The sequence below is a fragment of the Lycium barbarum genome, chromosome 1 (assembly GCF_019175385.1).
Source record: "Lycium barbarum isolate Lr01 chromosome 1, ASM1917538v2, whole genome shotgun sequence".
Lineage (NCBI taxonomy): Eukaryota > Viridiplantae > Streptophyta > Magnoliopsida > Solanales > Solanaceae > Lycium > Lycium barbarum.
The window spans coordinates 28,581,771-28,599,517 of NC_083337.1; the positions used below are offsets into that span (position 1 = coordinate 28,581,771).

Below are 17,747 nucleotides of genomic sequence, written 5' to 3' on the forward strand. Positions count from 1 at the left end.
ATGCTATAATGATAATGATGTTATTTATTGCCTACACTCACCTTATGTGCTAGTTCCTTTAAGGTGAGGCAGAATGTCAGTAATTGCTCCATAATGGGATCGGGGGATCACGACCTTACGTCACCCCGATAGAGTAAAGCTGATCTTGAGCCTTATGCACGTACTATGATAAGATAAGCATATGATGATAAGCATATTACTATAAGTATTTTATGATAAGTATGACATGAGCATTTCACACCGTGCCTAGTTGGCCGGGCAGTCACCGCCAAGGCGGGCAGCTATACGGATACACCGTGACCTTTTGGCATGGGCAGACACCACTAGTGGGCGGCATGAGATGGTACCCCGGACGCGGGAGGCCTGGACGCGGGCTAATGTTATTGATTATCACACCATTCCGACATGGACGGGCAGCTTGCATATTATGCATATATGACAGGATGATGAGTATGAGTAAGACATCATGCATTACTTCCCTTATGATTGTCATTTAGATCCAGATGTTTCATATTGATATTCTCATTATATTGTTGATGTTTTTCTTCATTGTTTATGCCTCTCATACTCAGTATAGTATTCGTACTGATGTCCGTTTTCTTTGGACGCTGTGTTCATGCCCACAGGTAGACAGGGAGGTGAGCTTGGCCCAGATCCTCAGTAGCTGTTAGCTGATAGAGAGCACTCCATTGTCCGGAGGTGCTGATGGTTATTCTTTTGGTACATATGCATATTTTGGGAACAACGGAGTCTTGTTCCGTCTATATATACAGTATGTCAGTAGAGGCTCGTAGATACGCAGTGTGGGTTAGATGGTCTCACAGGATGTTATCACATATATATATATTATTTTGATGGCCGAGAGGCAAATGAATATAAAGCATTTACGTTTCTATACAAAATATGTTTTCTTATACTTTCATGTATAAAATTTGCAAAAAGAGCATTAAATGAGTAAGATGAGTAGTAGAGCGAGCGGTGCTCGATAGCTAGCTCTGAGTACCCGTCGCTGCCCCTAGTTGGGTCGTGACAGAAGTGGTATCAGAGCAGTTCATCCTAGGAAGTGTCTACGAGTCGTGTCTAGTAGAGTCTTGTTTATGGTGTGTTGTGCGCTACGCTAATAAACAAGAGGCTACAGGGCATTTAGGAAAATGACCATCCTCCTTCTCATGAGATCGTACGATAGAGCCATGCCTAAGATTACATCCTTCCTAAAAGTGTATTATGGTTTCAGAAAAATGCCACCAAAGGGAAAAGCTACCGCCGCCCAGAAGGGCAAGGGTACGACAAAAAGGCGGGAGAACGAGAGCTTCCGATGAATGTAGAGGAAGGTGAATCGCAAAATGAGGTCGTGCCCGATGTAGAAGAGCAAGGAGGAGCCTTAGCTCCGATTCCTCCACCGGGTACTTCGGGTCAACAAGTATCCGAGGCCATACATTTATTGACACAATTGGTTGCCGCTCAGGCACAATGACAGAATGCGGGCCCAAGTGATCGTTTAGCTAGTACGAGAGCCCGTGATTTTATGACCTTAAATCCCCCGGAATTCTTTGGGTCGAAGCCGGATGAAGATTCGCAAAACTTCATTGATGAAATGTTGAGGACCTTAAAGATTATTCATGCCTCCGAGACCGAATCCGTGGAGTTGGCCTCTTATAGACTCCGCAATGTGGCGGTGTTAAGGTACAAAAATTGGATGGCATCAAGAGGAGAGAATGCACCACCTCCCGTTTGGCAAGAATTTGTGGATGCCTTTATTCGTCATTACTTGACACCCGAGGTCCGCCGAGCTAGAGCGGACAGGTTCTTGAATTTAAAGCAAGGAAGCATGAGTGCCCGAGAGTACAGTATGCAATTCAATTCTTTGGCTAGGTATGCTCCAACTATGGTGGCCGACATGGGAGACCGGGTCTATAGATTTGTGAGCGGTCTGGGGCCACACTTGTTTAGATATTGTTTGACGGCCTCTTTGCAAGACGAGATGGATATTTCCTGGATACAAGCTCATGCTCAGAATCTTGAGGAACGACAACAGCAGCAGAGGAGTGATCGTGATAATGATCGAAGACAAGGTAAGAGGGCTAGATCTATGGGAACGAGCAGTGAATAGAGGGGGACCGAGACAGATGCATTCTAGGCACTCAGGTCAGTCAGCGACCAGTGCGCCTCCCAAATTCTCAGATAGGAGATTTGACCGTTCTTTTCAGTCAGTACAGGGCCAGAGTTCGAGGGCCCCAGATTCTCAGTTTAGGGGAGATTCTAGTCAGAGGTGACCTCCAGTACCGCAGTGCAGCCAGTGCGGCAAATTGCATTCCGGACAGTGTCGTCAGCGTTCGGATGCTTGTTATTCCTGCGGGCAAGTTGGTCACATGATGAGAGACTGTCCTTCAGCGAGAGATAGGGGTGGGACTCAGCCTACAGGTTCAGCAGCGGGTTCTTCTTCAGTACGCCCGACAGCACAGATTCCCCAGACTTCAGCAGGTAGAGGTAGAGGCAGAGGGGGAGCATCTACTTCAGGTGCTATCCAGCCCCGCATATATGCTCTAGCTGGGCGACAGTGATAGCATCCATGGTAGCTCAGAATTATTGAAGGACGTGGATGAAGATATGGAAGTTCCAAGAAGACCCATGACAAGATCTCAAACGAGGAAATTTCAAGACAAGCTTAATGGGCTGCAATCAACAATTCAAAAGTGTCTTGTGATGGAAGAAGAGCTCCAGCCCAATTCAGATTTTTTCCTCAAGTCTTACACTTATTTGGAGGCCCAAATTAAAGTCCAAAGTGAGATGAAATGAGGCCCAAATCAGCCCCAAAAGAAGAAGTTTCCAGCAGCCCAAATTGGCCCAAATTAGTTTCTAGAATAAATAATTAATTATTGTTTTAATCTATGTTGACTTGCATTGGTCCAAGTGTGGGTAGTCTTCTAGGTTGTTTTAATCTATGTTGACTACATTGGTCCTAGTGTGGGAAGTCTTCTATGTTTCTAGGGAAGATAATTCCCATTTATTTCTATTTGGACTAGTTCCTTCCTTTACAACTATATATAGGGGTGATTGTCATCCATTGTAAATCAGATTTTGAAGAATATATTATATTGAGAGTTCTTTTGAACCTTTGTGACATTACTTTAGGATTTATCTTTCAACCTAACTAGTTCTTAGTTTAAGGTAGTAAGATAATTTCTTCTTTGATATCTTTGATTTCTTTTTGGTATTCTTTCGAAGGCGATTAGTTCTAAATACTAATTGTTGTCCTAAGTTACTCATAAAGCGGTCGGGATCCGAATCTACTGTTTTTGATTTGTTATCTCAAGTAAAGGCGTTAGATTTCTTCCTATAAATCTATACGTTGTTACTTGGATCTTGTCAAGACTTTAGAACTAACGTTCTTGGAAATTCGTGGATTGTTCCTTCGAATTTCACATATCTTTTATTTTCTAGTTTTTAGATTCTTTTCTATATTTGCTTCCGCACTTCTTATATTTTAATTATAAATTTGGGATCTCCCTAACCTTGTTGTTATCAAGTGGTATCAGAGCTCTTCTTTCATCACAAGACACTTTTGAATTGTTGATTGCAGCCCATTAAGCTTGTCTTGCAATTTCCTCGTTTGAGATCTTGTCATGGGTCTTCTTGGAACTTCCATATCTTCATCCACGTCCTTCAATAATTCTGAGCTACCATGGATGCTATCATTCTCCCCCTCTTAAAGAAGATTCGTCTCGAATCTTGGTGGTGACCTTATTTTCTATTTAATGCATTTGAGCCTTCATGGTTGCTATCATTCTTCCTCTCTTAAAGATTATTCTCGTCCTTGAATCTTGATATTTTCCTGCAACCAACATGATAATCACAATAAGTAGAAAAACACAACAACCACTTGGTATAAGTAACACAAGGTAGTGACCATGCAACCATTTAATCCACTTATTATTTTTATGCACAAACACTCTTTTTAAAAGTCCAAGTATAACATCAGCTAACAGGAAAATGTAATCACCAACACAAGCACTAAAAACACAATTCATAAGCTCTTTAAATTGCAGAGGGTCATTAGCTAGACCAAAAGCGTATGAATACAAGGAAAACATACCATATTTGCTCTTGCTAAATAATTTAACCTCACCATTAGATATACCATAATCAAGATATGGACCAAAAGTAATTTCCTCAAGAAGTGGCTTGGAATAAACCTGCAAAAAAGGATCGACGAAACAAGATAAAGATATTGTGAAATTAGCAATGTGTGAGCACTTATCCTTTTCCACACTTGAGTGACTATATCCTGCATTTAGCTCAACTTCCTTAATATCTAAGACACCAAAAGCTTCATGTGTCTCATTATCTTCATTGGGAATTTCACCATCTTTTCTTCCTTCATTGGTATCCCAAAGTGGACAAAAATAAACTGCAAACTCATCTTTATTATCATCCCATAATGGGTTATCACACAATTTAAAACCTTGACTAATGAGATTAGTCATATCCCCTTCCATTGCTACAACTAAAAGATTACTAGCATAGTGCACATTAGACATGAATGAGTTCTCATCAACAACTGTATCACTAGAGTCAAATAAAGAATGACCTAAACAAGGAGAATAACTCTCATCCATAGGTGATGAAACAACAGATTCAAAAATTGAATTATCACAACTCTTACCTACAATTCCTTCACATTCAATGGCTTTTAAAGCACATAAAGTATTAGGTTTAGCCATTTTACCACAAGTTGCTTCCTTAAAGGATCCTCTACCTTGGTCTACATGTGATGTAGCACTTGAAAATTTTGCAGAATCTTCTTGGCAACATAAGGTCTTTATCTCTTTTCTTTGCTGTTCTAAAGACCGCATGGGCGCTTGTTCCGAAACCTGCAATGTAGATTCAAAAACACTAGAAAGACAAAGAGTAAGGAGGTTAGAAGATAAAGAAGAACCATTCTCACTTAAGCTCTCTTTTGATTCTCTCAATTCTTGTAACAAAACACTTTTTGTTCTAACATCTCTGCCTTCACTCTCATTCTTTTCACTCTTGCTTTTGTTTTTATCTCCATTCTTTTCTTGTGACAACTCACTCGCTTTTCTCAACTGAAACTTTCCTTTTTCCTCTCTTGAGTTACCATTTTGCACTCCCTTACTCCACCCAATTTTGTATCTCTCTTCCTTATAATTTTCTTTTTCACTCAGTTCTTTTATTCTCTCATCTTCTTTTTTTTCTGGAGGTTTAGGAACTTCTGTTAGTGTAAGAGAAGTTACACATGATGAAGAGTCACTCTTTTGTTCACAACTTGACTCCTCCTCTTGGAAGATTACATACTTAACCATCTTATTGGAACGAATAGGACTTTTGGAGTTAGCTTCGTCTTGGGACAGTGTTATAGAATGAATGCGCCTCAATTCCTCCTTTAAATCACTCCACGTCAAAAGTAGCCGATTAAATTTCACCCAATGAGGATTACGATAATCATCGACTATCTTCCGTAATTTCAAGGACAATGCCCTTGTGGCAAACTCCAATTTTTCCATCTCCCAAAAATTGTTACAAGCAAATATATGCTCCATATAGTATTCCCATTGTAGGTAAGTTTCTTTACTAGCACACATGCACAATCTTGGTAGTACCACATGATTACTGCCGCACTTGGCCAATCCTTCATAATCATAGATTCTTGCAATTGTGAAAGACATAGTTATTTTAAAGAAAATGTATCACTCAGTTTTTTTTTTTTTTTTTGGCTTTTTTCCTCAATTATTCTCACCCACTCTTGCCTTTTTCCCCTCAAATAACCTTTGGGAAAACACTTTGTGGATTTATAATTAAACCCCACTAGAATCAAGCCCTTAGTAGTAAAATAAAGAATTTTAGGGCACTAAAAAAAATGAAGAACCAATCCTAGAAAGAATTAGAATTTAGTTGAAACAAGACTCGAACAAAAAGGACTTTTTTTTTAACAAGATAAAAGGAGCAAGAAAAAAAATTGATTGCTTCTTAGCTTTAAAGATCTAGGATCCCCTCTTCTTATTTTCTATCTTAATCTTTAGAAAACAAATAGATGGAAGAAATTTCTTGGAGAGCAAACACTAAACTTTTTTTTGTCACTGTTCACTGCTACAGTACTTTTTAATTTTTTTTTTGCTTTTTTTTTTTTTTTTTTGCTCTTTTGTTTTCTTCAAGAAATCCCCAAGATTATCAAGAACGGAATCTTGATAGAACCGCTCTGATACCACTTGATAACAACAAGGTTAGGGAGATCCCAAATTTATAATTAAAATATAAGAAGTGCGGAAGCAAATATAGAAAAGAATCTAAAAACTAGAAAATAAAAGATATGTGAAATTCGAAGGAACAATCCACGAATTTCCAAGAACGTTAGTTCTAAAGTCTTGACAAGATCCAAGTAACAACGTATAGATTTATAGGAAGAAATCTAACGCCTTTACTTGAGATAACAAATCAAAAACAGTAGATTCGGATCCCGATCGCTTTATGAGTAACTTAGGACAACAATTAGTATTTAGAACTAATCGCCTTCGAAAGAATACCAAAAAGAAATCAAAGATATCAAAGAAGAAATTATCTTACTACCTTAAACTAAGAACTAGTTAGGTTGAAAGATAAATCCTAAAGTAATGTCACAAAGTTTCAAAAGAACTCTCAATATAATATATTCTTCAAAATCTGATTTACAATGGATGACAATCACCCCTATATATAGTTGTAAAGGAAGGAACTAGTCCAAATAGAAATAAATGGGAATTATCTTCCCTAGAAACATAGAAGACTTCCCACACTAGGACCAATGTAGTCAACATAGATTAAAACAACCTAGAAGACTACCCACACTTGGACCAATGCAAGTCAACATAGATTAAAACAACAATTAATTATTTATTCTAGAAACTAATTTGGGCTGCTGGAAACTTCTTCTTTTGGGGCTGATTTGGGCCTCATTTCATCTCACTTTGGACTTTAATTTGGGCCTCCAAATAAGTGTAAGACTTGAGGAAAAAATCTGAATTGGGCTGGAGCTCTTCTTCCATCACAAGACACTTTTGAATTGTTGATTGCAGCCCATTAAGCTTGTCTTGCAATTTCCTCGTTTGAGATCTTGTCATGGGTCTTCTTGGAACTTCCATATCTTCATCCACGTCCTTCAATAATTCTGAGCTACCATGGATGCTATCAGACAGGATCTTGAGTCCTCCCCAGATGTTGTCACAGGTACATTGGCTATATTTTCCCGTGATGTATATGTTTTGATTGATCCGGGTTCTACTTTCTCATATATTACTCTGTATATTGCTGATTGTATTGGGGTGAGACCTGAGCCAATTAAACCTTTTGAGGTGTTCACTCCGGTTGGTGATCCCGTAATAGCGAGACAAGTATATAAGAATTGTGTAGTTGTTATATGTGATCGTCAGACAAAAGCTGATTTAATTGAACTCGAGATGATAGATTTTGATGTAATTATGAGTATGGATTGGTTGGCATCGTGTTATGCTAATGTTTGTTGCCGGACAAAAGTAGTTCGATTCCAATTTCCGGGAGAGCCCGTACTTGAATGGAAGGGTAATACAGCTTCTCCAAAGGGTAGGTTTATTTCCTACCTTAAGGCAAGGAAGATGATAGCTAAGGGTTATATTTGTCACTTAGTTCGAGTTCATGATACCGAGGCAAAGCCACTAGCTTTTCAATCAGTTCCGGTAGTGAGTGAATTCCCAGATGTATTTCCAGACGAACTACCAGGTCTTCCTCCAGAAAGGGAAATTGATTTTGCCATTGATGTATTGCCGGACACCAAGCCCATTTCTATTCCTCCTTATCGGATGGCCCCAGCAGAATTGAAAGAGCTAAAGGCACAGTTGAAAGACTTGCTTGAGAAGGGTTTCATTAGGCTCAGTTCATCACCGTGGGGAGTACCGGTCTTGTTCGTGAGAAAGAAAGACGGTTCGCTACGAATGTGTATTGATTATAGACAGTTGAACAAACTGACAGTACAGAACAGATATCCCCTCCCCAGAATTGACTACTTGTTCGATCAATTACAAGGTGCTAAGTGGTTTTCCAAGATAGATCTAAGATCGGGTTATCATCAAGTGAGAATTAGAGAAGAAGATATCCCCAAAACGGCTTTCAGGACGAGGTATGGGCACTATGAGTTCCGAGTAATGTCATTTGGGTTGACGAATGCCCCGGCAGTGTTCATGAATTTAATGAATAATGTGTTCAGAACATTCTTGGATCTCTTTGTGATAGTATTTATCGATGATATTCTGGTGTTTTCTCGCACAGAATCGGAACATGCAGATCATCTAAGAATTTTTCTTGGCGTTCTTCGAGCTCGGGAATTATATGCAAAGTTTTCAAAGTGCGAGTTTTGGCTTAATTCTGTGGCATTCCTGGGTCATGTTATTTCAGATGATGGCATTCGAGTCGACACTCAGAAAATTAAGGCGGTGAAGACATGGCCAATGCCTACAACACCCACGAAAGTTCGTAGTTTCCTTGGACTGGCAGGCTACTATAGAAGATTTGTAGAAGGCTTCTCATCTATTTCAGCTCCATTGACGAAACTAACACACAAGTCAGCTAAATTCCAGTGGAGTGATGCTTGTGAGCGTAGCTTCCAAGAGTTGAAAGATAAATTGACCTCAGCCCCAGTGTTAACACTTCCAGAAGGGTCAGATGGATATATCGTATATTGTGATGCTTCTGGTGTCGGACTAGGATGTGTATTGATGCAGCATGGGAAAGTTATTGCATATGCTTCGAGGTAGTTGCGGAAACATGAAAGGAACTATCCAACTCATGATCTTGAATTAGCTGCGGTTATTCATGCCTTGAAGATGTGGAGACATTATTTGTATGGTGTGCGCGTCGATATTTATACAGATCACAAAAGTCTTCAATATATTTTCAAGCAAAAGGAGTTGAACCTGCGGCAGAGGCGGTGATTAGAATTGTTAAAATATTATGATGTGAATATTTTATACCACCCCGGAAAGGCAAATGTAGTAGCAGATGCACTTAGCCGTCGATCAATGGGTAGTTTACGTGGAGTTCCTTCAGAGAAGCAAGAAATGGCTCGTGAGCTCCACCAACTATCTAATCTTGGAGTACGTGTAATGGATTCGGGTGATGCAGGTATTAGCATCAATGACCCCACAGTTTCATCTTTGAATATAGAAGTGAAGGAACGGCAATATGAAGATTCCCAGTTAAGCCGCTACCGAGATCTATCTCATGAAAAGGAAAAGTCTCCATTTGAAATTTCCATAGATGGGATTCTTAGATATCGGGACAGGCTATGTGTACCGGATGTGGTAAATTTGTGCCAACGGATTTTAGAGGAAGCACATTATTCCCGGTATTCTATTCATCCAGGTGCAACCAAGATGTACCATGATCTTAAATTGATATATTGGTGGGATGGCATGAAGCGAGACATAGCAGAATTTGTGGCACAATGTCCGAATTGCCAGCAAGTAAAGGCCGAGCATCAAAAGCCAGGAGGTTTATTGCAAGCAATGAAAATTCCTACGTGGAAATGGGAAATCATTAACATGGATTTTGTTGTAGGATTACCCCGTTCACGAGGGAAGTATGATTCTATATGGGTGATCGTGGATAGATTGACAAAAGCAGCCCAGTTTGAGGATTCAAAACTGACGTGACAGTACCTCAAAAAATTTAGCACCTCGTTTCTTTGCAGCCAAGTTGTTCAAAAATTGCAGAAACTACCCATATTACTGAGTCCCCAATCTGTATGCTATGATTTTGAAATTTGAACATTAAGTATGACTTAGGCAGAACGTTGTTCTTATTAATTATAGACTTTGAAATATGAAACAAATATCATTACCTTATCAATATGGTCTTTATCTGCTCATATTCTAGCACTATTCTTAACTTTTGTTGAAAGGAGGAGGAAAAAAGAATTTAAGTAAGATGTTGAGACCTCTTTTCAGTAGATAGGCTTCACTTTATTTCCATTAAGTAAAGAATTTAAGGATGTTGCCTTGAAAAAGGATGCAACAGTTGTTGCACGAGTACATATATCGTTTTTAAGAAGGCGTTTTTTCAATTTATAAACTCCTACAATTATGATGAAGGGGAAGTTGTAACCAACTAACCATCTCCAAAACTGTAAATATTAGTTTTAAATTTTAATATCTTTCAATTAATTTTTATTTATCTTGATGTTTGATTAAAATTTGAAAAGGCATCTTTAAATTTGAAAACTCCTACATTTGCGATAGAGTGGGTGTCCTAAAAATATGGAAAATTTGTTAAAAAAATATTTGCAAACGTTTTTTTTTTTTTTTTTTTTTTAATATGTTGCGAAGTTATCTGTTGGGACTCAATCGTGCGTTGAAATAGTTGGTTTCTCAATTAGTTTTGTAATCTTTGTCAATTTGCAGTTTTTATTTTTTTTTATTTTTATTTTGATTTTTTGCATTGAAATTTGATTTTTTCAATTTTATTTAACTCCTGCATTTTTATATATTTATTTTGTATTTTAAAATTCTGATTTTTGTGGTGATGACATTTGTCATTCTACCATGCTTTTGCTTTCTTGTAATTTATATTATATTTATATATAGATAGATATAGATAGATTCATGATCCAAATACATTGGCTCTCAGAGTCAATTCCTCAATTGATCATTAAACTTGTAGACAAATCCCACAAAAGTAACTTTTGAATTTTTTTGGACAATAAGGTCATCAAACTATGTCATTATTTCCAATAAAGTAAATCATTCCATCTTTAGACATAAGACCCCTTAACCTATTTTTAAAATTAACAAATTCATTTGAATATTTATAGTTAGATTATGCAAAATATTAATTCGAACAAAAATTTCAGATTATTGCAAAATTGTGTCTCAATAACCAATAAAAGGATACGGTTGAAAGGTAGTAGAACTGAGCACGATGCTTAACTATAGATTTTTTAACTGACTATAAATAATTTTCCTTGATATATAAAATTTAAATTATCAAAAATAATATTTACTATTTTTATATTCTTGGAGATGAACTTGTAATATTTTAATTTTATTTAAGTTTTATAAATAAGTGGATTAAAATTAATATAAAAATGTTTTATACGGCTAATTGTAAAACTAAACAAAAAATGTTGTATTATTTTATTGTAATATATTAAGTTTTAGAAAGCATATATAATGCTAATTGTAAAAAATGTTTTTATTTTTACAAAGTAGTTATCCAACAATGCCATAATTTGATAACCCGAGCCTCTTTTTCAGTCCCTCTCCCCGTAGGTCGAGCCTCCTTTTCAATCGCCCTCTACATTATTATTTTTTCCATAAACATCTATTTTCTCTTGTCTAAAAAATTTCAAAAGTTACTTTTGTGGATTTCTTTACAAGTTACCAGAATTGACGCGACTCTCATTAGTCTGCAACGTCTTTATCTACATGCTTAATCATAGCCGTTAATCCTACCTCCACAACCCTATAAATAGACTTGTCAGGGATGTACAATTTTTTGAGTCCGGAACCAAAATGCCTTCAAGAAAAATATTTTGAACCAAAATACCCCAACAAAAAAAAAAGTTACTAAAGTACCTATAGCGCAGTATTTTACTGTGCTATAGCACTAACGGAGACGGACCCGTCAAGTCCTATAACGCAGTAAAATAATGCGCTATACGAAATACGGTCCGACCTATAACGCATTATTTTACCGCGTTATAGGAGGGAGAGAAACTCCTATAACGCAGTAAAATAATGCGTTATAGGAGTCTCCCATTTCCATTCACTCCTTTTTACGTAATTTATCTTTTTTATGTAGTTTAGCCGTATATTAATCATGCTTTGAGACTCTGAAACTTCAATATTTTATATAGAACTCTAGTTATATTTGTACAATTAATAAAATAGGCTCAACACATCAAGAATACGTGATACTTTGAATTATCGTTTTAATAGTTGAAAAGTGGTCGAAGTCCTTTTTTGTTTGAAGACTTGTAGTCATTAGCTTTAAGTTATTTATCTTTTAGGGTTTCGTCTTATTTTTAAATTAATTCTTAACTTTATTTCGAATGTGTCACGTTTTTTTTATTATCAATAATAAAGACTAATGATAATATTTATAAATATGCAAAAAATATATAATATTTACGATAAATTGTACAACACTAATGTATATACACTATCGAGGATGGGTCCCACATGTAGTATGTCGGAGACTATCCCTAGGCCTAAGGCTCATACCATCCCCAGGCCTAAGGCTCATACCATCCCCACCGCCCTCGCCATCGTCTCCGTCACCCTTTTTCCTCTTAATAACCAGGCGCTCCAAGTCGTGATCATCTCCTCTTCCCCTAGCCCTTGCGCCCTTAACTAGAACGTGCTTCTTCTTGGGATCTTGTCCCGCTAACACGCTCAGAACCTCAGGCTGAGCTGGGTCTGGAAACTCGACCTCTTCCTCGTCGGGAGTCGCCACCGCAGGCGCCGAAGGATGAACCTGAAAAATATATAAATATTAGTACCATTTCTTATTTATGTTGAATACATTAACGTTATTTATTTAATCAAACCTGTGTGTCAACGGGCGCCTGAGAAGGCTCCTGAGATGGGTCTGTAGCCTCCTGAAATGGGTGATGGTGAATATGAGGTAGTCTCCTGGACGAGATGTTGTTCGAAGTCCAAGTAAAGGTTATAAAAAATAAATAAACATTTACCTTATATTGAATAAAATTAGTTTTAAGTAAAACACTTACATGCGCCTCGGTAGTCTCATGAGAAGACACCTCTGCCTCGGCAGGCTGATGAGAATGCTCCGGAATGGGCAGCTCTTGTGGACCCACTGGCGCCGAATCCTAAAATATGAAAAAAATGAAATAATAAGTACTTTAAATGATCAAATATGTATATTAAATATTGACCTTATATTGAATAAAATAAATTTTAATAAAAAGTTTACCTGTGGCTCGGTAGTCATATGGGAAGACACTGCTGGCTCGGCAGACCCATGAGAAAATGCTTGATTGAGTGGCTCTGATGGACCCGCTGGCGCCGAATCCTAAAATATGGAAAAAAAATGAAATAATAAGTACTTTAAATGATCAAATATGTATATTAAATATTGACCTTGTATTGAATAAAATTAGTTTTAAGTAAAAAACTTACATGCGTCTCGGTAGTCTCATGAGAAGACACCTCTGCCTCGGAGGCTAAGTGGGTGGCTCTGACGGACCCGCTGGCGCCGAATTCTAAAATATAAAATATTACTAAATAATGAATAATATATATATATATATATATATATATATATATATATATATATATATATATATATATATATATATATATATATATATATATATATATATATATATTTAAAATAAATAATTTAAATGAACAAATAAGTATTTTAAATACTAACCGGGATCAAAAACTCATCAAAGTCAAGAATCCGGGCTCCCTCTAAATTCCTCACAGGCCGCTCATCAGCTAATGAAGCGCGTAACGCCGCCCAATCAACGTTATCACGCTCCTCCATGTATGCATTATGGCTCGGCTGTGACGAAGACCCGGGTATCTCAGCAAGTAAGAGCGCCGGCGTAAACGTAGGTGAGTCTCCAAGTGAGCTGCCACCAGCCTGGAAGGGCTGCGGATGGACTAGACCGTGAACGCCCTCTGGAATGGGATCGGCCTCATCCGCCTCATCTACCAGTCCTCCACCACCAGGTTATTACATCCCGTATTCTCATGTGTTGGAAAGTGTGCGAGTTAAATGATATTAGTAATGGACACGAGGTTATCCCCCAAGCTTATAGGTGGTTAAAGTGATGGTACATGTGTATCGTAAGGATTTGAAGTTAAACCAATCGAAGAAAATAAATTTTGTCGAGTTTTAACATTTATTTGAGTGAAATACGGTTTGAGCTATAATACCCCGTATGTTTGGACTAGAACATTTAATCGTCCAACATCAGCAAATTTACCCGAGCCCGGAGAATTTGGTTATATTCAAGCATGAAAATAAAGAACTCGGTTTATACAAGGAATAAAGTCTCGAAATGATTTAAGACGAAAAAATGTGACGACGATGATTGCAAATAATAGTTTATGTGTGGCAAATGAGGTTATGGACTAGTGCCATATCACATGAGTATATAAGTACTATTCAAGTGGATTGAGATCAAAGAATTAATTATGTGGATAATTGGTTAAATGTTGGGATAAAGTGGGAGAGTTAGGAATTAATTATGGTAATTAATTAAAATAATTAGTTGGATAATTGTTTCATAGCCATCAACGTGGCAGCCTTTAAAGAGGAAATAAGGTGACTATTATCTTGTTATGTATTTTATTGTTGCATGAAATGATTAGGTGTCCTTATCTGAAGTAAGGAACAAGGTTATTGACACCCCAACATATAAATAAATATTACATCACATCCATATTAGTAGATATGATCTCATGTGCAAGGCAAAGCCCCATATTCCATTTCAGCTAGTTCAAATAACGTATTCTTATGAAAGCAAAAGAGAGACCAAGTTCTAGGTGACAAACAGAGGATAATAGTAACGACTTAAAAGCTATTGCCATGTCGGTTACGTGATTCATCACGTCAATTTCCTACGGATCATAGCGAGTTGGTGATTTCTTTAGAGTAAAGTAAAATTGAAGAAGAATAGTTCTTGGCATATAAGGTAAGAATTCTCCTATTCTTGATATATTTAAGTTCATCCCGGTTATAGATAAATTGTGAGATGAGAACTACAGAATTAATTGCGGGAAATCGGATAAATTGTTATTGTTATCATATGGACTGTTTGGTGGTTGTTATAAATTGTTTGGTGTGCTGGAATATCGTGGAATTGGATGTGTTTGTTGTGGTTGTGCTTGTTGTTATACAATGTATATACGAAAATAAATAAGTGTATACAAGTATCGATATAGGAATTGATGGAATAAACGCGAACTTACAAATAGAATTGTCAATTGATATAGTTGGAGTGGTAGGCTGTTTTTCTTGTTGTAAATATATGATATAAAGCCGAGATTTGTGGTAAATGATGTCCTTATCATATCAAGAATGTTTTTAAGGGTAAGAAGAAAACATACGAAAAGGTGCCATGGAGTATACAGATTGTAATTCGAGCTTGTCGCTCGTTATAGAGTATTATGAAATTGTTATGGACATGCATGTTGTGTTTTTGGGATTTATTTGTTGTTGGGCTGATATACCAAATTGGGAGATGCTAATGGTATAGAGGAGATGCTGCCCGTTTCGTTTTAGAATTAAGTCATCAATTAATATATATGATATGCGAAAGCCTTCTTAAGACACGTGCGTATTCTTACGATTATAGGTTTATCATATTAATTGTGGAAGTTCTTGGCTGGACTGAGCTCTTGAACGACGTAAGGTATGTAAAGCTGTCCCTTCCTTCTTTTGGCATGTCTTAGATGTAAGTGATGAATGATATGGACTTTGGGGTAATTCCATTCATAAGTTTGAGTGACATTTATGGTTCTTATTCACTTCTTGATATTATCATTTTCAAGTGATTGAGCCTCCCTCTTCAGTTTTCTATACATCGTATAATAGTCGATATATACACGCTCCTATTCTTGGGAATTCTATGATAACTAATACTCGAACTTCTATAAGATGTTTCATATTTTATTGACATATGACTATGATTTCTAAGCCCTTTTGATATACTTTATGATGACATTCGAGAGTTACTTGATATGTTCCGAGTAACATTCGAAAGGTATTTAATATGACTATTGTCCTGATTTTTAAATGATAGCTCGTGTTGATTATTCCTTGGAGTCTTCGAAAATGTTTTAATTTGCATATGGTTCCTCACTACTCCACTCGTGCAAGTCTCAATATGCCTTTCACTGAGTCTCGGGCCAGGACATGTTTTCGTGCACAGCTTCACTGCATTGTTCACCGAGTCCCTCACTAGAGGGCCGGGACACGTTATATGTATATGTATATGATGATATGATGATATGATGATACGGGGATGGCGGCCAGGATGGCATATGATGACTTATTCCACCGAGTCCCTCACTAGAGGGCCGGGACACGTTATATATATATATGCATAATGATGATAGGATTTTATTTACCGAGTCCCTCACTATAGGGCCGGGACATGTTATATATACATATGTACAAAATGATTATCTAATCATGTTACTACGCCCCATAACGGGTTGAATATGATATATGATATTGATATGCATGATTTATGTTTCAAAGGCAAGCATTTTGGTATTCTGGATATTGTACTCGTATTCTGTACTCCTCATTTCAGATATGATCCTGTTTACTGCATTTCATGCTTTACATGCTCAGTACATATTCCGTACTGACCCCCTTTTCTTCGGGGGGCTGCGTTTCATGCCCGCAGGTGCAGATACTCGCTTTGGAGATCCACCAGCTTAGGATTCCCTTTCTGCTGTCTTGGAGAGCTCCGTCGTTCCGGAGCCCAGATTTTGGTACAGACCCTTTTTGATGTATATATGTATATGTTGTTCAGGGGTACGACGGGGCCCTGTCCCGTCATATTTCACTGTTGAAACTCTTAGAGGTCTGTAGACATGTATGTGGGTTGTATTCCGATGTGGTTAGTTGTGTATATGGTCATTATGTGTGTTCCATCGCTATAGTAGCCTTGCCGGCTTGCGTTATTGTCATATTGTTGTAGCAGCCTTGTCGGCTTGCTTGTGTTATCGTTTCGTAGTGGCAGCCTTGTCGGCTTGCGTAATGTTTTGACGTGTAGTGGCAGCCTCGTCGGCTTGCGTATGCGAATATGATGTGATAATGTTGACAGGTATGTATGGGTGTCCAACTCGGGCACTAGTCATGGCCCACGGGGCTGGGTCGTGACACAGGTCCTCTAGCAGCAGCGCCGCGTCCTCTACGCGCACGGCGTCCTCTGCCAGCACGTCCTCCTCCTCTGGGAGCCCCCGGTGCTGCCTGATACTCAGCCTCCGCAACAGGCTCCGCCATGCGCCTAATCTCGCCTGCCTGGCGGATACCATCCTCGGAAATCCTAACCATCTCCGCGGCAAGCCCCGCAAGCCCAGGGTAAGGCATATGCTCTAACCCCAAGATGTGTAACGTTGTACGGCCACCAGCTGCATTTGTGTTTAACAGAAACAAAAAAAGTTTATTTTTAAAACGTAAAAATTAATGAAATTAGATAAATCTAAATACGATAAACTTACCAATGCCTTGTACTGCCCCGCGAGTGCTGAATATCCTACATCCCTAGGGGGACGCAAAGCTGGGTTGCCGATCAATCGGCGTGTCATCTGATGATACCAGCGCATGTAATGCTCAATGGGAGTCAAATGGCCGACCACCGCTAAAGTGTCCAACCTGTTCTCCCAACGGTGGAGCTGGACATCCATGAAAGCCAAAAAATTATCATCAATAGCAGCCCGATCGTCCCGCTGGTAGTGTCGGAGCTCATGACGGATATCAGGGGGTATACTGTGTGTATGCCCAAACTGTCGTAAGACACGCTCGGGCATGTGATATTCTACGATGTCCAGGTGTATCAATGGACACCGCAACCTCCAAACCCCCTGACCTGCCCTACAGAAGGGGGACAAACCATCTAATATAGCAGCATACGGCGTCCATATAAATAGCTGCATAACATATAAATACAAATCAGTGATTACCATGTAGAAAAGACGTTTAATTAAATTATTAATGTAAATTTAAATAGTTTT

General features: G+C 38.1%; 1 long non-coding RNA gene across 1 annotated transcript; it reads left to right on the plus strand.

Moving 5' to 3' along the window:
* The first annotated feature begins 14,468 nt into the window (after positions 1–14,468).
* Positions 14,469–16,659, plus strand: LOC132635241 (uncharacterized). Its single transcript, XR_009580480.1, has 3 exons — positions 14,469–14,692; positions 15,356–15,412; positions 16,415–16,659. It is a non-coding gene; the product is annotated as an uncharacterized LOC132635241 (long non-coding RNA).
* The last annotated feature ends 1,088 nt before the right edge of the window (positions 16,660–17,747 follow it).